General features: G+C 40.1%; 1 protein-coding gene across 1 annotated transcript in view; it reads right to left on the bottom strand.

The window, feature by feature from the left end:
* LOC105196465 (slit homolog 3 protein) overlaps window positions 1-25,396 on the bottom strand; it is a 241,387-nt gene that overhangs the window by 53,542 nt on the left and 162,449 nt on the right. The window contains 1 exon segment of the mRNA XM_039446081.1: window positions 13,456-13,528. The gene's annotated coding sequence lies outside the window, so the exon portion shown is untranslated.

Raw genomic sequence — 25,396 nt, 5'->3', positions numbered from 1 at the left:
ATTGCCGCGCATATTCGTCTACGACGGATATAGAAAACTCCGGGTTTCGTTCCGTGTCTCGTTTGTAGACACGGATAACGACGCCACATCGGCGCCGCTAATTTTGTAATACCGTATAAAATACGTCCTGCGAAAAGCCCTAAAGATCCCCTCCACTTTATTCGAAATATCAGCTCTTCTCGTCTGATATAGAGGGAATGACATCGGGTGATGTTTACGCGTCGTCGGCGGAAAGTGAGATTATACGTAGGTGTGATAGCGTTTGCAAGCTAAGTGAATCTCGATAGCGCCGAACGCGTTAGCGGATCTTAAACATGCTAATGGCAAACTAAACGCGGTTCACCACGTGTGCCCACGGATCGTCGGAAAATCTGATTGACGTACATCATGCGTTGCACCTGCTTTGCGGTGACGCATGGGCTCCATGTAACCGATGCACAGTGAAACGTCTATATGCGTTAATCTACACGTGACCACGCACACGCGACGCTGGTTCGACGGGATTTTCTGCGGTTTAGCGTGCACTATCGTGCGTCTTCAGAATGAGAAAATTCGCGGTATTCCCTTTGGAAGTGGAGAGCAGCGGAGAGAAAGCATCCCTTTATTTCTCGGAAACTAAACATTTCAAATATGTAATGTAAGTAAGCAGGCAGGCCAAGGAAACGAGCAAAAATGTAGCTTTGAGATGTTTATTTGTAATATTAAATATTTAAATACGACGGAACGTTTTGACCTTACTTGGTTCTTATCAGCCGTCCGCTGTCTTTCGTATAAATAAATTCACATATCATTTAAGTTATGAAGATTAGTTATTGATATAAAGGCTAACTATCTTTTATAAAAATTTTTATATTTACAAGATTTATATTTCAAAAATACGAGAAGTTTCGACAATTGTCTGAACATTTCACTTTATTAATATTGATAAAAGCATAATCTGTTTAAATAAAGCAGTAAGAACTCGTTAATCTTCGCGACTTTCTTTCCATCTTAATAAAATCTGTTAAAAATGAATTCTTCAAAAGAATAGAATTGGGATTTTTCTTTGCAAAATACATAGTTTAAACAATAGTGAGTGTATTATTGATAATATAAAGTTAAATAGATCACTTTACGTGTTTGTAGCGTTCAAAAACTGTTTTATTTATACATTTCTCTTGCTTATTTTTCTCATAATACGGTTTTATACATAAAGATGCAGGGTACAGCATAAAATAATAAAAACTATTCAGAATCATAGTTGCCATCATCCACTTTTCGGCTGGAAACTCTAGCTTTTTGAGTGACTCTCCGGTTCTCCGACAGAGAAAAAGTTAGTGGCTAACCGCTTAAATTTTGGTGACCTATTTTTTTTTCAGAAAGTACATAGAGCGCAGTTATCTCTCTTTGATTTTCGGTCGAAAACTTTTTGAGCAAATCTCCGACAGCAAAATTTGATGTCCTCTTTTTTTATTGAGAATTATATGCTGCGTCTTACGATGCTGCGTCTTACGAAAACCTGCGGTATTTGTATAAATCGACACAAAAAAATGTTTCACATCGTAAAAGAAGTTCTTCGAGAAATTCTCGGATGCATAAACTTGTAAGCTACAGATGATTAATGTGACAGGAAAAGAAAAAAAAAACGTAACATTACTGTTTATTAAGGGCATGTTACACTTAACGTTTGCAGCGAGCATTAGTCGTCCTTATTTAATATTTAACAAACAGCAACAACGAAATAAACGATTTCAAAAGCATTACGGACGTTAAGTGCTCTACATTCGGTTTTGGAGCCAATTTCGTTAGACTCTTATTTTTGTTTAGCTAATGAAAAATTCAATTGCAAAATTCGAAACAATGTTATAAAAATCGCTAGAACATCTAATAAAAGACATTTTCTAGTTTGTATTTATGTTTCAAAAGCTTCATTTGTATCTTTCGTTTACAAAATATAATCCAAAAATGAAGGGATACGTTGATATCGACGACCTTCCTTAATATTACGATTAATGCAACAATAGCGATACTCAATGTGACTTTAAAATATTATGCATTAGCTTACACAGGGAGATGATATGCGTGTAATATGGCGCGCGATAACAGGAGAGAATACGGTACGCTGTACTTATAATACCAATTGTTGCCACATGCACGAAGCGTTCAACTTCTGTTAGTGGCGTGGCGTAAGTTTAAATCGCCAGAAGCGAAACGCATCTGCCGCACAAACCACGCGTAGAAAAGCGCTATCTGTGCATACGGATACCAAAGAACACGCATTTATCCTCCACGTACACGGTGTAGCGCAGGGTTATATTGCGGCAGTTATGAATAGGAGAATGAGAGTGTAAATGGGAACGTACGATGCGGTGAGCCGCGTTGGCCCAGTAATTCGTGAGTGTCGCCGGATGTACACACATCGTAGGGCACCACATTGTCGCCCTCGCAGCAATCGTTAACGCGCTAAGTACGCGTCTTTTCCTTATCCTCCGAACGTTTAAACCCTTCACGTGAGCTGTGCCTTCCGCACGGCGCGGCGCGGCACGATTATTAAACGCGCGGAAGAGCGTAGATCGCAAGTACACGTTAGGCGACAGATATTATCAGTTAATATAAATGTAATACCGGCAAATTCTCGGGTACTGCCGAGTACGTGAGATATATATAAAATACGATTTCCCGCATTTCAGGCGAGAGCACCGGTAATTCCGACGGTACACACAGAGAGGAGCGATGAAGTTACATTAATCCATAACCATCAGTCTAGATGAAAGGGTGTAATGTGGTTACCATGGTGAGCTAAATTTTAACCCGATAAATAAACAGTGGCATTATCGTGCCGTTATCGTTAATCTCGAGAGGATCTGCATTTTTTTAGATTTGTGCCCCGCAGGAGGTATAAGCTCTCCTTTTTTATTCGTTTATTTATTGTTTTGACGTGTTCGTTGACGGAAATCAATGAGACCGAAGAATCACCGCGGCGTGCTTGTACGTTGTTCGAGGATTCAGTTTCATCGTGGCAGGCGCCCATAGTAGTAGCAATCACGAGATGAATGCAATGGCTATCGGATGCACCACGAATCTAACGGTGAAGGCTACGTCTAATGAGTGAGTGAATGAATGAGAGAGAGAGAGAGAGAGCTACAGTGAATTCATTACCGGAGTAGTGAAGATCGAAGAACCACATTATTCGGTTTCCTTTCGGCGCATCTATTAATCCCGGCGACGGCAAACTCTCAGTAATTGAAACGGCGAGTTAACGCAGACGGCTCCGCAAATCTTTTACGCTACGTTGCGCTCGTTTTGTGCTCGCGTCCCCCCCCCCTCTCTCCCCGTTGCAGTTGTGTACGTGCGAAATAATAAAAACCAAGAATATGAAATGGTATTGCATCGTAACTATTCTCCCTCCCTCTCTTTCCCTCTACGATGGTGTTGGACGTATGGCACCTACGGGCAGCTGCGAGGCATTCACGGGAATTCGCGTCACATCCCCATGTACATACTACTATGCCACGTTCTCGTAGCCACCCCGCGTTCTTTAATACTCTTTTCGTGTCCCTCGGAATCGCCTCCCCCGTCGTCGCGCCGTCCGGCCATTCTCCTCCCCGTTCTGAATGTGTTCCTACGGTCATGTACTTTCCGACCCATGGAGATCGCGTCGGGTGAGCACAATAGGCCCCTCCCGGCCGACCCTTTCGTCCTCGTGGTGGCTCACCCTCGAAGAACCCACGACGCCGTCGACGAAGCGTATACAGGCATACGTGCCGACACGCTGACGACACGTCTTGTCGGTACATCCGCCGATTAACAGGCGGACGAGCGGCGATCCTGGTTCAACAATGTTCGACGGGTCTCGGTCGCTCGATATCTACAGGGCTTTATGAGGATAGACCAAAAGGAAGAGAGAGAGAGAGAGAGAGAGAGAGAGAGAAAGAGAGAGGAGTAAGCTTCTTTTTTAAATTATCTCGTTTAAACTATAATCGTTTTATGCCGAGATTGCGATAGTACGCTTATAGCAGTGAATATTCTACATTTTACATGCCAACAAAAATACATTTTTTGCGTAAAATTAACAACGTGCCAAAATACCTAGGTACACGTTTTATTAGACAATTAATTGTTATAAAAGATTAAAAAAGAGCGTAACGAAAATAACTTTATGTAGCACAAACATTTAATTATTTATAACGTTTGATCGTAAATAACGTTGACTATTATTAGAATCAAATCTATTTCAAAAGTCTAAATTTACCGGTGAAAACCGAAAGAGACAATGAGTAAAACTGCTGCCTCAAATTGCCAGTCGATCTAAATTCGCGAAAATTGAGATCGGCGATGTCAGACACATTTTGGAGCACCCTCGAGTGCAAACCCACCGCAAACACGTCTCAAGGGAGGCAAAGATACACGACGTGCTTGACATAGATTGAATCGACAATGGTTTTGTAGACGCTTGTCTTTTTAGATGTACAGTGATGTGACTGCGGTGGCACACGAGGTGAAGAATTGCAAACATGCGGTCTGCTGCACGCCCGAATCACAACTCCCTCTAGCAGTCGAGAATGTAAGGAACATCTCTAGAAAATTCGTAATATAAAACTAATGACGTACAGTACAGCTATCAAAATTGTGTACGTTAGGAAAGAGTTGCCAAATCAAATGCCATATCATTACAGTTATTACTTATTGTTTGCAATTGCACGTAAATAAACGTTGGAAATTGTAGTTGGAAAATAGTTTAATGTTTTAGGTATCTATTAGTACAATGATTAGTTTTTCACCAATAACAAATTCATAAAACCTTTTTGTAACATGTAAAAGATATGCTTTAAATAACCGATCGGTTAAATCGTATCTGTGGGTCTCCTACATCAAATCGTTTTTAAAAATATCGAATTTACAAACTTTAGTTAATAATTAAAAATACAAAGAGTCAATACTATTATAATATTTACCAATACTTGTTTTATTACAACTTAAATTAAGAAAGGCACATGGACGATCATGGCAAGATCTTAATGCTAAAATTATGATTCTTATGTGATTTTTAAATACATTTTCTAATGCTCTGTAAAGTTACTTTCGGTTTCAAACGCAGCTCTTGAAATTGTATCGGGAAAGTGATATTACGGAATTAAATTGAAAATCGATTTAATAATACTGATGCTAACGAGCATCTATAAAATCAGTCACTTTCCCAGAAAATGTGAAGAATCTTATTAGTAGTTTATCGAAAAAAGAATGAAATTAATGATTTAATACTTAATAAATAACAATAATGAAAAGATAAGAACGACGAAGTAAAACTAACATGCACTTATTTCTGCAATTGATATATTTTTATTTATATCAATTATTAGTTTTACATTAATATCGTTTATTGTAATAAAATTTATGATAATACGATTACGAAATTGGACAGATTTTATAAAAGTATTAATTTGATATTTATAATAATTGTAAATATGTATATGCAATAAGTGTACAATAGTTTACAAGAAATTTTCTTTAATAAAAATAAAGGAACAGAAATAATATAAAATATAAAAAAATAATATAAAAACAAAGTTCAACGTAAAATTGCATGATTATCAAATTAATCAAAAATTAACATCAATAGTATCTGATTTTTTTTTAAGTACAGTTCACACGTACAAAACAAGATGTAATTTGTTGATTTTTTGTTTATATTATTAATTTCTCATTTTTTCCTTATTCTTATTACTAAATGTCATTTATATCAAGTTGAAACATAAAATATTGATGAGGTATGATTTAAGCGACCAATAAGCATTCAGCAATTTTTCCTTACCTAATAACTTAGTTGAAATAACTCAGATCTTTGTATTCTTTGTACGCTACATTGGTCTTCATTAATATTTTACATTGTGTAAGAGATACGAAAGCACTCTCTGTTGCAATTAACAATCGAACAATAGAATACCGTTGGAAAGTGTAATAATTAAATACGCATTAAGAAGTAGCCATTCTGAGAAGTCTCTGATTGCACGAGGTAGCTTTTGAAATCTCTTCTTTAAGAGGCGAATCGAAAACATGAGGTTCGATTGTATGTGTGCGTTGTTCGCTTTGTCTGGTTGATGTGAAAATAAGGGACGATAAATCGCTGCTCTTTCGGACGTGAAAGGAAAGCGTAAGAGGTGCTCGTCGTGCTCGCGCTGACGGAAACGCCGAGTGAGGCGCCGAGCGACGATTAATTCAGCTTCGTTGGCTCAGAAAAGTGGTCTCGTTCGCGCGAAACTGGCGAAGATCGCGATCAATTGGGCACTTTACGTCACTTATTATTGGCGCGGATACAGCGTGGAACGCGCTATTATATAGCTCCATAATAATACTTTCAATGCGCTTTGCTGGCCCTATCATATTTTATAAGAGCAGCTCGATCGTTTCTCACGTACACAGTCGATAAATTATCGTCTTGTTGAAAATCGTATAGTTACATTTATCAATTTTTCACGGAGCCCGGGACGTACGTGAATATCCAAAGAGCTTTAATCGGTCGTTCGATAACAAACGAAATGCTGCAACCCGGAAACAGCGATCTTGTATGCACATCGAGGCGCGGTGATACAACAAACGTCATATGATTTCGCTGGAGTTAATAAAGTACAATTTTGCCATCATGCGTTATTTATCTAACTTTTTCGCGCGAGCTACAACCGTGATCATGACTAATTAAGTAATTTATGGGCGCCTGGAGACCGTCGGCACATTCGCGCAGCCGCTTTAATTTGAATAGATTAATTTCTATCCGAATCCGTGGGCGGGCAAATTTCGCCGGCATTTTCTATTAATGGCTCATTTGGCGCGTTTAAACCACGCGTATCGAGCAATGTTTTAACGTCGTTTTGACATAAACCGATGCAAATACTTATACGTACCGATGTACCAACTGCGGCTAGCCGCGACTGAAAGCTCAGCTGCAGGTTTCCGCGTTTCGGATTTTCCCCTCCGATTGTGTTTACCTCGCACGTCCGCTCCGCACACGTAGCGCAATATGAGCGAGAACAATTGGCGCGAATGACATGCGAATAACTTGTACGGTGATGCAAATATTCATCTTTTTATAGAAAAAACATCTTGTTCCTAATTTTCCAGAAAAATAAAATCGAGGAAAAAATTATATTTTTCCCTTTTTTCCCCTAAAAAAAAACAGCAAAAAAAAGGCTGTAATAATAAAGCGCTGATGTTCTTAATATTCCAGAAAAATAAAATTGAGGGAAGAAATTTGGATTTTTCAATTTTCCCGACAGAAAAAAAAAACAAAATAATATGATCGTTATAATAATAGCGATTTGATTGCTAAAGTACTTAGAGAAAAAAAGGGTATTACAGCTATTGTGAACATTATGGCTATCTCTATTATCTCCGTTACTAGATGACGAATTCTAACAATTGCTTATGGGATTATTCGTTTAATAGCCCGCCGGTTTTTAATGGCGCTAATATGTAAATAGCTGACAATTGTCAGAAGGAAATTTTAAATTTTTTATTTTTGAGTACTTGGAAACTTTTTCAAGATATATTTTAGCACTTGATTACACAAAATTTATTACTATGAATCTAGAATCTGTTAAACGACACTTTAACAAATATAATTATTTCAATATAAAATATTGATTATTAACAAAGTTATTCAATAAAATGAAAAATGGATGCCATATTATCCTTTCTTCCTCTACTTATTAGAGGTCTCGAATGTAAAAAAATTTTTAAACCATTGATGTAGAAGATAACAAAGATATTATTTTAAAAAATCCAGAAAAATATGACAAGGAGAGACGACTATTTGTCCCAAAATTTCCGGACTAAAAATAGTAGTCTGTACAATAATTAGAATAAAAAATGATCTGCCCCCCATTCCCCCCTATATTTTCCACGTGCATTTCTCGTACACTGTATACATTCTTATCGTGTTATTATTTATTCTTATTTTCTATTTCTGCAGTAGACTCTCGCACTAGCGCACAGTATGACTAACCGAGAAATCCAATCAACCATGACAGCCATTGTAGATTACTTCCTGAAAATGGACTTGAAGTATGTACATGCGCGCCTTGTGCCCACGTGTCAATCATCCTCGCGATCCTTTCAAAGCTCCTTATTCCCCCTTCTACGTATTCTTCAAGGTGAGTAATCGTACCGCACGTTCGATCCTTTCTCGGACACGGTTCGCTTTTTACGTTCCGGGTAATCGTACCGGGTAAAGCGCGAGTAGATAGGCAGGTATTCATACTGCCATACTGGCGAACCGCTTCTGGTACGCGAGCAAAACCGCATGGCCTTATCTGGACAATAACGCTTCACATATATCGCGTCGCGAGCCACCGCTTTTCCTTTTTCTCCTCCCCACCTCTTTCCGAAACTTTCGCGGTCGCGAATGCAATACGAGCCTGCATCCGCCGCGCGCGATTTCGCTCGGTCACGAAGACGCATACATCCTCACACGCGAGAGGGTGGGCACACGGCTAGGCGCGCGCGCTATATCCTCGATCGCATGCCGACAATGCACTTCCCATTGTCGGTGGTGGCCCGCTCGAGCATCGAACCGCGATAGAGCGGTCTCTTTTCCACCTTGGTAGCCGCGTCGCGAATATTAAGGTCAACGCGAGCGATCAGGCGGGAGACGATGGACTGATTTTCCGCATAATTTCACATGATAATACCGCGGCGCGAAGCCACAATTGTCTGACGTGCTTGCGAATTTTCGAGCGTCTTTCCCCGCGCTCTTCGAATTGCCCGTTAACGAGTTACATGATTATTACAAAACCCGTTTGTTGCTCGACGAGTATAACATTGAACGACGGGTCGCGAGTAAAAAAAGAAATTCTACCTTTCAGATATACCGTTGGAGAAAAATTCTCTGCAGTAATGGCAAACTCACGGCAAAATCATTTAAGGGAAACAAAGGATTGATAAAAAATCTTTGACAATTTTTTGTGGCGGACTGAATGAACGTACGAAAGTGAAGTTTCGAGGGACATTTATACAACATAAAGTAAAAAATATCTTTTATTGAGAATACAAAGTATATTTTTTTATTATAATAAAATATATACATACTTTTCACCGTTTTACAATGATATCGATCATGGCGATTTTGAACTAGAAACTTTCAGAAAGCTTATCACTTTCGGATGAACTTGTACAAAATAGATCGAGTAAAAGTCAACAAAATAACAGCTATTAATAGTAAACTCAATTTTCAGTTACTGCCATTTTGTTGCCAAAATTGGACTATCTACAGCGATATTATTGCAAAATGAAAGAAACGAAGTGCATCTCGGCTATATACAATGTATATATTGCATATTTACATATTACATATATACATATATATACGTATTATATATATTGCATATTTGTTAATAAAATATTTTTTTAGTTTTTATATGTTGAATAAATATCTTTCTCCCTCTCTCTCTTTCTCAAAGCTTCACTTTCATAAATTTCTGTCCGCGTAGACGGTCAGAAATTTAAAAACGGTCTCAAATGAATTACGGACAATGAGAAATATAGCCAGATCGGTACACTGTCAGAATGTAAAGAGACAAAGTACACAAAGTAATCGCTGATGTCAGAACAAAGTCAAATAATAGAGAAGACGGTATTATGGGCTGTGCAGGTATTATCACTCGTATTATCTCAGTTATTAGATGACGAATTCTAGTAATCACTGGAATTTGTTACAGATCATTGAGATCTATATTTGCTTAATCTGAAATGTCGGATCTTTCTACCTGGGTAAAGAAAAAAAAATTGTCAAAGACAAGTACGATTTTCGAGCAATCTAACTCTAACTCTTTTATGGTTTCTGTATAATGTTCGAGGGAGGAAGGACCCTTTGTTTAAGCACAAAAAAATGCAAACGTTTTTCGAATAATTTCAGTTATGGTTAAAATGTTTTACTTCTGGGCAGGTTAAATTTCAAATTAATCAAACGACATGCAGAAATGTATTCAATCATTAATTTGAAATTTAATTATGTATTTGAATACAAACCGAGTTACTAATACTACTGCCGGATTATCTGAAAACACAGATCGGAAATATAAAATACCTATTATTTCAACGTTCGTATTACAATTTCAAGTTAATTGAATTATCGATACCAGCGCAAGCGTGAAATAATTGATGAGAATGAACGGGGGAGGAGGGCAGGAATAACGTGAGAAATATTTTCATTTAATGGCATTAAAAATGCATCTGTACTGTCTCCGCGTATAATTCATGGTAATCTAATTTTTTTCGGGTATATCAGGATAAAGGAAAAGCCACGGTACGGATGTTCCGAGGAGCGAGTGTGAGCCACGTAGAGTTACGGCATTTCTACTACGAGCGCGGCGTGAAAAGATCTCTCCTTCCTTTCTCTCTCTCTCTCTTCCTCAAAATAGCGACCGTGACAAGTGGCGCGACAAAACTCCGACGTGTGGTGTCGATACAATATGGTTACATTTCCGTCGTGTCCCCACGACGGCCGTACATCCCTTTAAATCCACTTTTACGGCGCCGAGGGACGGCGCGTGAGATCCGTCAAGATGACGGACATCCTTTAAATTCGCCGGGAAAGCTGCGGGGCGGGCATGGACGACTCCCCGAGGATACCGAATCTACCTCTGACGAAATGAAATTCTGGTCGGCGCGCTCTCCAGCTCTCCCGCGACTGTAAATCGACCGGGATGTAGACGACGGGCGGCAATAGGCACAGAGGCACACCTACACGCCCAAGTAAATGGGGAAAGCGATCGCTCGCGCTGAACGAGCCGCTCTCGCGCCGCCGCTAGAGCCGGGACGATCGAGACGTAATTGGCACCGTGCAGGCCGGAGTGGTGGTCGATTCAAGATCCCAATATCGCGCCCTGTTCCCTTAATTGCGCGACCCCGAAATCGGAGCGCGCGCCGGGAATAATTGAAATCACACGAGAGCCGGCCATTCTCGCTATTTAACCATGTTTACGCGACATCAGGTCGCGTTTCGACGCGGGCGAAACGTGCGGCGGATTTCGCCAGCTTTAACGGCAAGTCAATTAATATCGGTTTCGATATACAAGGTGTTGCAGATACATATTGGGCAGTACGGGTTTCGAAGCAGATTTTGAAAGGGCAGGCGCGATTCAATAGGTATTGACGGCATATACATACATGTGCCATCATAACTTATTGATCGAGTGGATCGCGCGCATTTTTATCAATTGAACTGCAAGAATTGGTATGCAGTGTATCTGCACTCTGTGCGCATGTGTGTGTGTGTGTGTGTATTAATAACGACAAATTGCTGCGCCAGAGTCGAAATTTTACTTCTACTTTCAACCTCAATTAACTCTATTTTGGACTTTTTGCTCTTATTTTTATACTTTAAATACTCAAATAGATCCCTTTTGACCTATTGATTACAATAAGGACTCTGTGAAGAGTTTTAAAGGGTTTCAAGAGGTTTTAAGAAAACCTCTTTTTAACCTTAAAGTGGGAAATTTTCCGATAACTACCACTTTGAGACTTAAGGTAGGAGGTCAAAAGATCTAATTGGGGCCAAAAGTGCAAGTAACATTTCGACTTGGAAATGTATACATTTGGCGTTTTTGTTCATTCTCTCCTTTTCCCTTCTTTCTTTTCCTTCCATTAAAAAATTTGTTTATTCATGTTTTATTTTACTTTTCTTTGTAATATTTCACTTTTATTCTTGTCCTATTTTCGTGCGCTCTTCGTATCATTTTTCTCATGTTCTTTATAGTATTTTTTCTTGTATGCTTTGTTGTTTTTGCGTCTTCATTTGCATCTTTTTAACGTTCTTAGAGGGCTTGCTGGAAGGAAAATAAATGCTTCGTCTCTCTAATTTGGGATCACAAAAATGGCCCTTCGATATTATAAAATCTTTCTATCACCGCGATCCCGCGGTTTTATTTTACATGCATTATCTACGTGAGATATTGGCGAAGTTACGAGACACGTAGTGATCATACGATGGAAATTTCATGAAAATTAGATGTCGAAGAGATGCGCCGCGCAACGGTGCGTCAGCGCGTGCTAAACGTGAGATATTAAATACACAATAATGAATTGAGAGTTACTTTGCGAGATAATCCGTATGTCATTTCAACTAATCTCGATTCCCGTGATTACTGGACCGTGGAGTCGATAGCGCTATTTCAAATTAATTGCATTTGCTGCGCATATTATATAATTGTTATACATATTATTAAATCACGATTGGTAATAATCGTGATTATTGCCACCGACATATTAAATCAGTGTTGACTATTAATCCGTAACTCTTTTTTTCCGCATTGAAGATTGATAAATACACACACGGTCCGTTTGAGCGCAATTGCTTCATAAAAATTGTAATCCTAAACGAAACGGAATAAAGAGACAAATGAAGACTGCATTATATTTCCAATATCTCGTTATGATAGAAAAAGCATTTCGTTTAACTTGGGAATTTAAACGGGGCAGTGGTTGAGGTATAAACTTTGACTACCGTCAGGTAGACGCTCTACATTTTCGTAGCAACCTCGATATCCGATATCGAAGCATATAATAGGAGCGTGCGTATCAAAATGAAAAAGGGGCAACGTGTGCAGCGCGCGGCGTTAATTAATTGGCACGGCTAAATGGCGGCATCTCGTTCGCGCATTTACCTGTATGCGTCAACAGATAAACCGGAAGCACCGGCAATCGAGTCAATCACCGGGAGTAAAACCGCGCGCAGATTTATTTTCGTCCTCTTCGCCTCTAGCCGCGCGCGCCCAGCCGCCCGCGTAAAGTTAACCGCGGGCGCGTTCGCAAAACCCTGATAAATTGAATTTCAATTGCGAAAAGCGTATATGCGTGTCGCCGAAATGTAAATCTGGGACCGTGAGAAGCTTACCGCAGAATGAATAAGCGAACGAGCGAGCGGTCGATGATCCGCTTCCGCGTGCATCGCGTCGTCGCCGCCTAGATTACGCCTAGTGCTCATCAGAGCAGAGATCAAAGCGCGCGGCGCGAGCTTATTTATGATGCACATCAAATTACCTTTTAACAATTGTCAGCGTACAACACTATGCCACGTGTAAACAGAGATTCTTGCCGCGTGCGTGTCCACCTCGCACGGGTGGATGCGAATTTCGAAACTAAAATTTTGAAACTTCGTCACCGTGCATCCCTCTCTCTCTCTCTCTCTCTTTGCCGCGCTCTTCTATCACGTGCGGTATTTCCGGGGGAAACGCTCGCGTCGCCGTCGCGTCGACAGCATGCCGCGCGCCACGACAAACTCGTTACAGTATTAAGTACCCTCGGGAAATCTTTCTTTCGTGCCGCGTGCTTAACGAACGTTCTTAATGGAATTAGCGCATTTGCGCCGCGCGCGGCGCAAGAATTTGCGGCTCGTTGCCGCCCGTGGCATGTCAAGTGGCAGGCCGGCAATTGAATTTGAAAAGTCGCTGAACCAGGGGGTCAGTTTAATATCTCGCTGCTTACCTACGTGTCGAACCGGGATAATTTCTCCTGGGCTGCATGGACGGTGCGATCGTGTCTCTCAGCGGTCGGCATCCTGAAATCGAAACGTGAATGGATCATTTATCACTGGCGAACGTGCTCGCGTCGATTATAGTAATAGCCGGCAGTGTAGCAGCTATAATCTGGCGCTCTGTCAACCTGAGCGTGTCACAATCGGGCAAGCAATTTCACGTATTTTACGACACTCCGGTGTCACTTTCATTCCCGCGTATGAGCGTATCGTATTTTTACCCGCGGTACTTCTGAAACGGGATTAAAAGCTCGCGCCCTTTTCGGCACCGCCTGAAATTCCCCAGGATATTCGTTTCCTTTGAGATCGTCTCGTTAATACGTAGGAGCTATGTGTAACATCGTCACCGCAAATGCCACTAAGGATCGTTTCCCATACATTACAACCGACGTCTCATTCGCTTCCGTAGTTGAATCTCATCGTGTGAAAATTGGAAAAGTTCAAAGCGCTCGTCGCCGCCACTGGCGCGATGTTAAAGAGAACGAAAGCGGGCAAAAGGGAAACTGCGGCGAGAGGTGGAGAATAGAGAAAAAGAGAGAAAGAGGGAGAGACAGGAGCGGAAAAAGCGTGGATGGGAGAAGCCGCGGGAGATATTGTTTCCGCGGCGCGCAGAGCGATTGCGTTCGATTTTACGGGACGCGGCAACTCGCGCGGAACGAATCTATTGTGCGAGAGAAGTTAAATCGTGTACCGCCGCGGATTTAATATGCGCGAGTGCCGCGACCGCTCTCAACGCTCTCGCTCTACGGTACGTTGCGCCACATACCGGCCGCCCCGATACCAGCGCGTTCCGGTCAATTTTAATCGGAGCCGCCGGCCGTAACCCCCGGAAGCGAAAGCAATGGGGAGGGGGTCGTCCGAAGTTTCGCGTTTACATTAAAGCCAAACCGGATGTTATTCGGTGCTAAGACGCGCCCACGGCGGCTCACTTTTACCTCGTAAATGCTCACATCCGCCGCGAAGCGCGCTAAGATAAAGAAGCTACTTTGTTTACGTTTTACGCAGAAATTATGCGAGAAATTATATATCGTTATACTACTTCACGCGGCTTCATCCGTGAACTTGTATAATATAGGTACACCTGCATATTTAAAAAATGCAGATGTTTCATAGGTTGCTAGAAAAAACAAAGGGATGCGCTGTTTCTCTCAGCGCCGCTCCGCCACGCGTTTAAATTTCGCGATAAATCTCTTAAAGGGGTTTGCTGTGTGAAGTCGCACCGCTTCACCTACAAATTCAACCGCTATATTTGTATGTGCAGTTTCCATGGAATTATTTGAGAACTCTGTTTAGTACTGCCATGATGCTTTATTATATTCGAGACGTTAGGTGCACTAGGAATTTCGTTATTTACGTTCACACAGAAATCAGTGAGATTGCACGCTTTGCGACTGAATTGTAGAAAAAGTAAAAATCAATCAATAATAATGGCTTATTGAATATTGATAACATGTAATTATCATAATACTGTTAAAATTAGATAATAGAGTTAAAAATTTTCTTTTCGTCCGTGTAGATTAGATAAGCAAAATTTACGAAATGACCTAGTTTTAAAAAAATATTTTAGCTACAATACGAAAGTTATAAAAATTAAAAAATTGAAGACTTCTAAGATTTATTCTCTTTTTCTTTAATCAACGTCAAAAAATTTTTTGGTCGCAAATTTGATACAATTTTGGCCCTGAAACTAGCTACAAAAAAGGAAAGAACAAAAAGTTTGATTTATAATGATTCTTGCAACTAAATAAATTAGTCTTAATTTATAATATAAGATATAAACTTGTTCAACATTATTTAGTCAAATAATTTTTTTTTACATCTAAGCTACACTTTTTCAAATTTTAAAGTAATTCCCCTAATTTCTTTTCTAATTTAGTTATTCAAATCAACGCATTTTCTATAAAGTCATAGATAAATTCGTTGCAACTAACAAAATCCTTATTTTTAATTATTTCATTGTCAGTGAATTGAGTTTAGATTTTTTTTACAAACATATGTGAGAATAATCTGTTAAGTTAAATTCCAAATATTTCACAGGTAATAAACATCTTTAAATCACATCCCAATGTACGTTAGGTTGCTTACATTACAATTTTGACTACCGTATTACACGGGAAATGACCAAGAGAGAAAACGGAAAGTAATATCCAGAACCTGATGAATCGCCCTATGAGTCGCGACCTCAAAGCATAGAGATATAGAGACTGTAAAATAAGACTGAATAAAGTAGAAAGGAAATATGGCATTTTTGTATTAAAAAAAAAAAAAAAAAAAAAAAATGCGACCATCGGAATAAAGTTTTATTCGGAATGGGATGAGCTAGTGTAGACTCTGTGAATGATGGAGTACCAGAGGCAGCAATTTTGGCAGCCTGACGTGCGATTTGGGAGACCCATGCAAGTGCAGGCTTACTAACATTCCTCATTTTAAAAAATTATAATGCAAAAATTATGAAAAGAGCATGGGAAAATTATTGTACTTCGTTATGACGTAAGCAAATTAAAAGTAAGAATTCCTCACAATTTCTAAATTATAAATTTCACTTTACGTGAGAAGCAGTGCAAGACTTTGACAACCTTTCACTGCATTAATTAAATTCATTTTAGCACTGATATCTCGCAACACGTATATATATATTACGGTTAAATCTGACATTTGAAACCTATTAACTTAAAACAAAGATCCGATGTTTCCTAGTTACCGCGGTAACATGTACCGCGACGTCCCGTTTAAATATAATCATACATTCATTCAGCGTTCGTCCGAATTATATACGAAAATTATACGAGATTCCTTTACAGTTCATGCTCCGTCGAGCGTTGCAACAGTTCGCGCGACTTGAATCGAGGCTGTATCCCATTCACCGAAAATCAGAATAAAGGGAAGACATTGGCAAGGAAAAGACAAGAGGTAGATGAATCTGCTCGCTCGCTCGAAGCTGCCTTTTGTAAGGAATCGCGGGCAATTGCTGTAGTGTAACTAATTATTCGCGGCTGTCCGGCTTCGCGAGCCGCAGGCAGCCTTTTGGGAGAGAGATGCGGAAGGTTCCATTGCGTGGAAGCCTTATCGCGCTACTCTTCCGACGTCTTCAGTCTCTCCGCCCCTCATTCTTGGATTGGCGCGGGCTTCGCGTCGCGGTGATGATAGTTCCCGATGTAGCGTTTATCCGAGACCTGCCGACACTTTTTACACGCTGGACTACAATTAACGTTGACAATCGCCGTTACCGTCGACCCATATTTATCAATTAACGCGAATATGGCAAACGCGATACGTCACGCCAGTCAGCTTGCGCGGGCGCGCGCGCGGAATATAGGCGAGTCGCACGAAATCGATAGGAACGAGCGGTTTCCTGTCGGGACCGTGCCACCGTGGGTGGTTACGTGCCTCCTTGAAGTTCGATGAAAAATTTATGAAGAGTCGGATTTACGAGGAGAGGCGACGGGTCCGCGCGCGCTTAACGCGTGACGGTGGGAACGATGACGATGGCGCGCGAGAGTGCAGGCTTGGAGAAGAGAAAAACGTCAGCGTACGAGAGGAACACAAAATTCTCCTCGTGCCGTCGCTGGCACGAGGAGAGACGATGGAATTTTTATAACGACACGTTTTGCGCCCGGGATTATTTTAGGGACGTTCTCGCGGGAATTGAGCGCGGAGAAGGCGCGCGCGCCCACCCGCCCGCGCCTTTGCGAGAGCACTCGCGAGAGGAGCACTCGCGAGAGCTACTGCCGGAAATGAATTCACGCGTCGACATCACGTACTTTCGGCATTCTTTTTTCATGCCGCACAGAGAGGTGGTTCGCTAATGTGGAAAACATGTTGTGGAAACTTGCGTACGGAGGTGTATTACTTTCGGTTACTTATCGGCGAAAACAGCCGAGGGTACGCGTGACCTGCTTACAAAGCCACAGCGCGAGTTTTTCATACCGGTGATAATTGCATTTCGATCTTTTTCGATGTTTTCGAAAACGTGTTGCAGCAAACGCGAAAGCGTGTAAACACGAAACTTGGAGAGATAATCGATAAAACGCGAATTCGATTATCTTCCAATTGGCAAAAAACGAAACGCCATAGAGGCAGTTGCTGGAAAAATGTCGGGCTGATCGGATTGAATGAGTGCTCCAATTGTAATTTACAATTTTGATTCAAAATAGCGCGCGCACGCGAATGACCGCGAAGCTGCGAGAGATAAAATCGTAAATTCGGTTAGTCTCTAACTGACGAAACGCGACCCAGGTTAATTGAGAAAAATGTCGCATCGATCGGAATAGACATCTGCTTTCTGTAATTTTGATTACAATAGTTTCTAGTCGTATATAAAAGTCTTATATATAGAAACATATAAAACAGATAATATTGATTAAAACGTATTAACAGGCGGGACATTGATTTAAAGTTCACAGCTTTATATAAAGGCGTGATATAAAACCCGTCGCTCGTAAATTCATAATGCCAGCTATTTGAAACAACACAGTTACATGAATAATGCATGATCCGATAGATTCCCTCGTAGCGTATCCCCTATAAGACATTAAGGTGCTAACATGACAGACCGATACGGTTTTTACGACACGGCGGAGAAACAATACGCGCGCGTTTGATCGATTCGTCATTCTGGATTATACAGGCACCAGTTGCGAGAGCATTCGTTCGAACATCGATTCTTTTTTGGTTCAGCCGCGCGCGCGATTCCGTTTTAGCGCTCTACACGCTGGTATACACCTCGAGGATTTCGGGATTATCCCAAATCCTTTGTTGCCCTGGAAGCAGAAGGATTTCTCGAGAACGGCGGCGACGACAACGACGACGACGACGACGATGGTGGCGGGCGTCGACTAGGCGCCCTTCAAAGATTGCAACGAGGTCTCTGCAATCTCTCTTGGAACACCTTAGCCTCTTTCGACCCTCCAATAACACTGAAATAACTCTCTTCACGTACCGAGTGTCCGAAAATTTGTGGACCCAATCCGATGGCCGAGATAAGATCGATATGAAGGACGTGGACGGGATATGAAGGGGTCTCGCGCGCGCGCACGCGCGCGCAGGTATGACGCGCGTTCGAGATTGATTGCAATGTCTACGGAATCGGGATTAACTTTCATTCGGAGTATTGAAGGTTCGAAGGAAATGTCTTGTCGAAGATCGACTCAGAGTGCCAGCGGGATAAGGACTCAAGTCACATTAAATAGCGGAACACTTAATGGCGGTTTGCGGAGATGAAATCTTCGCTATGAATGAGCCCTGCGGGACGACGACGACGCGGCTTCCGTCGCGCGACGATTCTTCCGCCACATTTATCCCATCGCCGTGATATACACGTCGAGACAACCGTGTCTCCGCCACTGGCGACCATTATCTCCTAATCACGCGGCCCCGCAGATACGACCATTAAAACGTATTACGATCGTAACGCGCACGTACAACGTTCATTGCGACGCGCGCGATCCAGGGCTCGATATCGCAGCCGAGTTCCTTTCCCGTCATTTGATACGCCTTATCGCCGTCGGGCTAACAATTATAGGACAAAGGACTCTGCGAGAGATCTGTGCGGTTCGACGCGATCTTCAGTTCAGGGGGTTAACCGGAGCGCGTTTCGTCATTGTTTCACGGCGAGGATGGACTCTCATTGTTCTCGCGCGAGCTCCGCCCAGGGTTATGCGCTTTCAACGGGGGGGAGGCGAACGTGAACGCTTCCAGGGATCCCGGGCGCTACGCCGCGCCGCGCGTAACCCGGAGAACTTGGATGTGGACGGCGATGAGGTAGTCGAATGGACGAGGTGTCTGCCCTCGAACCTCCATGTCCCGTTGCGTCCCTCATTTGTAGCCATCCTCGTATACACATATAGGTCAGTACTCTCGAGATACGAAATAGCGCCGGCGGCGGAGCGTGGTGCTGAATTATTGAATCACTATAGCCCGGCCCATATCACCGCGGCGCAGTAACAAGATTGTACGTCCACCATTACGCTTCCCGTCCGGATAAATAGCGGCGAACCGGCCATCTGGAATCACCCTGTGAGCGACCGCCACTCCTGGTGGATATCAGATCGAGAATCCCGATTGCGCGAACGTTCGCTTTGATTGCGGTGATCTATGAAAGCTGTTGCGTTAGATCACGATTGTAACGACCCGGAGGTTTCGCATTTCCTCTGTCACAGTTGATGTCAGAAGCGTGTGCCAGCGACAGATGGACGCTTGACAACTACTAGCGACTAACTGATGGCCGCGGTAATTTTACACCGTATTAATACGCGATTACTCGAGTATACCTGCCGTTTAAGGAAAACGACAAGAAAATGAGTGGCGATAAATAATGCGAGAAACGGAGTTTACTCTGCAAAAATTGAGAATTATTAAACGTTTATGAATAAATGTTCTTAAACGGGTGTAGAATCAAGGATGGGCTGCGTGGAATCGATGCCGTGGCGGTACATATCGCGTGCCATCGCGATGCCGTGAGTTGCTGCATTAGAGTGGAATTTAAAGAAAATATCGCCATGTTTGCGCTGCTGATTTTAAGGAAGCATCGTCGTCGCCTGCGATATCTACGTTTCGTAAAACAACAACGCTCGCCAAGATTCAACGAGTGCAACAATCACGTAATGCATTTTTTTCTTGATGTTTAATCTTGACTCGTTTCGAGCGTCGAGCGTGCAATTTGGACTGTATCAATTAAAATATAACAATCCGTTACAATTTAGATTATTGAGAGGCACTAATAACGCATCGATAAGTATCGTATTTTGTAAAATAATGAATTGAATGTCCAGCGTAAATCAAATGTATTTTTCTCTCTCTAATTGACATTACTAATACGGAAATAGCATCATTATTAACAGTAATTTGCAAGTACCAGTTGAATTTGCTGCGCTATGCCATGGGCGATGATCGATGCACCTCAATGAAAACGTAATTATCAGATTGCTGGTAAACTGATTTGGCATAGTTACATTAGAGAGAGATTAAAGTTGCAACAAGAAAATGTTACTTGCAAATTTGGATGTATCTCTGCATTTATACGTAAGTAATATTATAAATATAGGAATAAAAGAATCAAAGATCGTTAATATTATTGCTTGAGACATTGTAAAAGCAGTAACAGCATGTAACAATAGATTATTGTGTAATACTAAATCGTTCCTTTCTGCTTCTAACAATGTTTACACGGAAAGAACGGTTCTACTCGAGTACCTAAAAATTTAACTAGATTTGAAAATAATTTTGTTGGACTAGCAAAACACTTATGTAAAACACTCGTGTGTGATGAAGCAAAGCCGCAGAAAGTTTGCCACGTTCTGTCAATCAATTTGAAGTGTCCTACATAAAAAAAAAAAAAAAATTATTTTGATGGTCCAATAAAATTGTTTTCAGATCTGTATCAAGTTGAATTTTCAGCAAAACAATAACAATAGATTATTTTGTAATATCAAATGATAACTTGCTGTTCTTTATCTACATCCAAGACTCGACATCGGTTTCACGTCAGTTGCAAAAATAAAAAGAAATTTGTTATTTTCACACGTAAACAATTTTGGGGGCTTAATTTCCTATAGTTCACTGCACTGGCATTAATTTGATGGAATTGGGACATTGAAGATTATTATTTGCATATTGCGCATCGGCTGTGTCTACGTCACAGAGAAACAAATGACTGCCACAGAACGATACGTTTCCATACATTGTTAAAGTTGAAGTGTTTATTTATTTATTATAATTAATTACGTGTATATTTCCCTCTCACGTTCTATACACAAAATATCACATCATAAAAGAGATCTTTTTCGCATCGTGTCATGATTAATGCATGATTTAATAATGCAACTCTGTAGATTTTAATATTTTTACATTTGTTAGAGGTAATGCGCAATGAAATGGTACATAAACCGATAATATGCAAATCTGATAGAATAATTTGACTAACTGAATAATCCTGCATCAAAACGAAATAACGTATCGCTTTAAATACTTCCCGCTAATCTGTCCGGCACGTTGCTCAAATATTATTAATAACCGACTATTAATTGGAAGAGTTGGTACACTGTTAATCGATATAAAACAATAATTAGCTTCGCTCGAACAATTAAGAAAGATCATCAACAGTATTTAGCATTACATCTCGTTTTAGACTAAATTGAAAATGTAATATTCTTAAAAATATACAAAAGACTCTCATAGAAACCTTCTTTCATTTAAAAAAATGTTGGTTTTATCTCACGTGAATAATCATATTATCAGTCCTCCAATTATAAAGTCATTTGTCGTAGAAGAAACTTATAATAGTTCTACGATTACTTTGTTGAAATAACTGTCGTGTAGAAAAATAATGGAATCAAAACAGAAAAAAAAACTTGTACCGCAGAAAACGATGCATGGAGGGTGAGTTTTTTTTTAATACGAGAGATTAATAGATTTTTTAATTCTAATTGAGGGTGCCGTATCGAGGCATAAGTGCATTTGCAAAATTACACTGATATAAGTATGAAGATGCCATTGGTGAGATTGCGATCCATGCAGAATGGCGACACATTTTAACGAGAGTCATACGGGCGCATAAAGGTTAAGTGCATCCAGAATAATATTGATTCTTTTTTTCAATCGTTTCTCACCGAAATATCTTTTACTTCTAAAGTCAGATTTAGGCTGAGCAAACGAGCGTGAACAAACGGGAATGAACAATTTGCTCACTGAAGCCAATTGTTCCTTCGTGTTTGTTCGCGCTCGTTTACTCGGCCTGGATCCGACTTAATTCAATCGAAAAGTTACAAAAGACACAGCGGAATTGTATTTTATTCAGAACGGTGCCTGCGAAGATGAATTAAAGCTGAAGAGAACGCTCGACCGATTTACAGAATGAATCATGCGACAAATACTTCATCCCTCGGATTCATAAATCTTCGATTCCGTGCATGTTTCACTTCATTTAAATGAGGCACCATGTGGATCAATACGTCAGTCGCGTTGTCTCAACACATAAAGCTTTATGTTCGTATGATGTTCGCGCTACAAAATGTACCCAAGTAAATGTCCGTCAACGTGACTACAAATGCAAAAAGTACGAGATGACATATGAATAATTAGCGTGGAAAAATGATGGCGCGGCACGCTATCTAGATATATGACGAATCTAGAATTTGTATCGGTGAGGGACTATTTAAACCGACAGCAAAAAGAAAGGGGAGCTAAAGAGTTCCTAGCAGAGATGATATTGTCTCCGTGTAATTAAATGCGACTTTGCTCCATGTTAAAGTCGATAGTTGCTTGCCACCTTCTCGTTTCAAGATACGACTTCTCTCGGTGTTGGCTTCTATTGATTCACGCCGGCTGGTCCCACCGCAGGGCGAAGACATGAGGTAATACGATCAAGAAAAGAAGAATACGTACTGTCGTCGCATGTACATTAACAGAGAAGCCAAAGAGGCACGAAAATGGCCGTAACAGTATAATATCCACGCGGGAATTGCGCTGTTCCTCTACACGCAATCTGTATAAGTAAAGTATTATCCGTACTTACGTAAATGTGATGCATATTAACGCGTAATAACTGTTGTTTGTAATAAAAATGGTCTGTCCGCCAACAAATTAAATCTAATTTCTAAACGCATGCAACGAACCACAAAAGTTACATTAAGGTTCCGACAATAAAAGTAATTGCTATTTTATATTTTGTTTGAAAACACGTTTTTCTAAAAACATAAATCAGCATGAATCCTTTTTTACGCGAAGCATCGAAATAGAAAACGATCTGTTTGTTTCGTACACGGTTGACCCGGTTTATATACTATGAGGGAAATCGTTTGTGTAAACACGAGTGTATACAACATGTATAGAAATCGCATAGAAGTAATTTCAAATTTTTCGATATCCCGATTGGAATGTTCGACAAATATTTATCGATCTATTTCAAGTAGCAGCATGAAAAATATTTAAGTAGAAGGTATGTGTATGCTTTAAATTTGTAATGCACATGCAAATGCTTTCAAAATATTCAAAACATTTTCGAAAACAATTGATTTTATACAATATAAATCAATCAAATGCAAATGGAAAAAAAATATACACACAAATAAACTTGACATAAGATGCCATCCCGCATCCTTTTGATATATATATAAAATGTTCCTCGTAATATAAAAAAACTTGATTTTATTTTTCCGTGATTAAATACATCCGTGATAGAGAGCCAAGAAGAGAGAGCGAGTTAATTAATTTCTTGTCGCGTGCACGTTTCCAGTTCGTTTGAAAATGCGTGCTCGTGCACAACTTAACTGACTGATGAAGGTTTTTAAAAAGCATTTAGCAATGGCCCATCCTCTCTCCCCCTTCCGTCCGAGTCTCTCATTCATCTCGTGGCATTTCAGACGACGACAGACGGTTCCTAGAGGAGATTTCGCGCCGTTTGACGGAAGAAATTCGTTTGCGGCTTGCCTTTCGTTTTTTCCTTCCACTAACCCCGAAGCAGGAACCTACCGCGAAGAAGTAATAAAGAACCTGTCGGGAATTTGGTGGCCATTCTTCTTCATTGGCGTACTCTATTTCCCGCGGTTCGCCACAATCTCTCGCGGTGATTCCGATATTGCAGATTTCTCTCTCTCTCTCTCTCTCTCATTCTTACACACATACATTCTCTCCGCCTTGCTATCATCCCACTTTCCATAAGCTCTTATTTTATTCGCTGGAACAAATCAACCTTCTTTGATTTCTGAAACGTTCTCAATATCTGTCCGCGTCTTCAACACAGACAGAAATACATACATCTGAAATGATCGAGAGGGAAGTGACAGTTCGATGGAGGCGTGGTTACCCATCGTATTGGAGAAATTGATCGACTGCCGGACGTCTCATTAATCTATTGCCAATAACGTGCGCGACACTTTAAAGATGGAGACGATTGCGTCTCTATTTCAATCAGTTTCAATTACGCTATAATATGAAAGTTAATTAATACTCGCAAAATTCAATATAATATCCATTAAACAATGATGGTATTTATTGCTTACGTACAATCTTATAAACTTGACAAAACTAAACAAGTAGATTTAAGGATGTATATGACACTTCTCAAAGTATTACAAAAAATTTTTTAATTTCATAGATTGTTTTACTATGACATAGATTATATTATTATTTAAATATTCGTAATAAAATTTCAACATAATTCTCTTATTGAATTGAGATTTGTCTTATTTTTGCAATAATTTTTTGTTCGCTCTTGATTCTTATGTAAAATCGCGCTTTGTAGTATTCATTTGCAAATTTGATGAAGGAGTAGTATTACAAATTAAAAATCAAATCTTTTTACATATATTAATAAAATTCTAATAAATACTTGTGCAAAGTTCGTTTGGATGCATTTATTCAAAGGTTATTTATCCAACTGCAGCAAAATAAAATTATTTTCGCTGCATAAGCTACTACAGTCATTAAGCTCAATTTTTCATTGTTTTCTTTGCAGCTGGTTTCAAAATTCAGATATTCACGAACAAAATTTTTTTATCGTCAAATATAAAAAAACAAAAAGAATAAATCTAAGAGAAGAGAGTCAGCAGTTTTTTAGTTTCAAAAATTTTTAGCTGGTATTGTAGAGCCAACACATTCTTAATTACTATAACAATTTAATGACAATTATATTTTATATCGAAGAGAAAATACCGTATGATCTACAACTGTGATAAAGTTTTAGAACTTTGTTTCTCTTTTTTTAAATTTTAGAGTGCATTGTTAAGCGATTAATAGTTATAACCATTTAGCAATACACGATTTGAAAGTAAGAAAAACTCGGTGCGAAGCAAAGGCACTTTTATTTCCGTACGTTTAAACGAATGCGAGAATGCCACGCGATCCTCGATGTAAAGTTAAAGAAATACGTCGTTTCAACTCTTACGGTATAATTCT

This window comes from Solenopsis invicta, chromosome 2, assembly GCF_016802725.1.
Source record: "Solenopsis invicta isolate M01_SB chromosome 2, UNIL_Sinv_3.0, whole genome shotgun sequence".
Classification (NCBI taxonomy): Eukaryota; Metazoa; Arthropoda; class Insecta; order Hymenoptera; family Formicidae; genus Solenopsis; species Solenopsis invicta.
Note: the sequence above shows the minus strand (reverse complement) of the source record. Positions and strands in the feature narration are given on the sequence as shown.